The sequence below is a fragment of the Penaeus monodon genome, chromosome 23 (assembly GCF_015228065.2).
Source record: "Penaeus monodon isolate SGIC_2016 chromosome 23, NSTDA_Pmon_1, whole genome shotgun sequence".
In the NCBI taxonomy this organism is placed as follows: domain Eukaryota; kingdom Metazoa; phylum Arthropoda; class Malacostraca; order Decapoda; family Penaeidae; genus Penaeus; species Penaeus monodon.
This window is the reverse complement of record NC_051408.1, coordinates 32804524-32805678: the sequence shown is the minus strand read 5'-3', so window position 1 is coordinate 32805678 and position 1155 is coordinate 32804524.

The following is a 1155-nucleotide window of genomic DNA, read 5'->3' as shown; positions in this document are numbered from 1 at the left end:
GGGTGACCATGGATCGAGAAGATTTGTGCAGGGTTAAAGATTTGCTAGTGATAAAAATGCTCCAACGACCGCGTCTTTGGAGAGCCCAGCCGTCTCAAAGGATGAGCAGGCTGGGGATCGCCAGGACGTCACGCTGGCGTCTTTTGCATGCTCCTATGTGTGCATTTTCTTATTAGTTTTCTTAAATATCAATCTTATGATTGTTTGGGGTGGGGGAACTACGGAGGTCTCTTTCCTGAGAAGCAAAAGGCGTCGAGCTGGCTGTGCTTTTATGTTTAATTTCCTTAACTATGATTCTCACTATAATCACTTCTAACAACTTTATCTGGCGTCTTTATTTACTAGCAATTGAGTTTATTGCCTAATGATTAAGCATCCAATTGAAGACCTCAAGACCAAGAACCTGAACACGATGAAGGCGGGAGAAAATATGACGCTCCCGCACTTAGGTCTTTCAATTGAAAATAAATTCTCTTTTCCTGCTTCCCAGGCGATGTCGATATTTTCATTTTAGTTGATCGAATGCGTTGGTTCACGTACATGATCATTTCAGTCATAACATTGCTTGAAATACTAGGGTGGAACCATTAATGTTATCGAAAGGAAAATATTATTAGAACATCGCCTTCGCGCTTCCTGAACTAAAGGTTGAAATTACGTAATCCCGTTAATTTGGATTTCCTGTAATTTCGAATCTGTTCGTGCGTAGACTGTGCTATGTCTTGCTATTTATCATCAACACTTTCTGGGCAGGATAAAGTTACTAAAACAGAAATTATACACATTAGTAAACAAGATTAGTTATATGTAAGGAAAAGATAATATAGTTCAACACAGCCAATATTCATCGACTGAAAATTAATTATGGGAGCTACAATAAACATCCATTTTTTTAGAAAAAAAGAAAATCGACAAGAGTAATTTTCTGCTGCATTCTTGGTAATCATTGACATTCGATTCCAACTTCTCTCTTGACTCTCATTCCCGCTTCTCCTGCAGATTCGAGGCCTTTTCCAGTTCCTTCGATGTTCATTTATCTTATAAGGTTTGGGACGACAACACCGATCCTTTTTTCTTCGGTGAGTACTTATTGGTGGATTTGAAAATGTATTCTCTGTTTCTCCTTACGTCTATCTTTTCATCTACTTGTCGCTT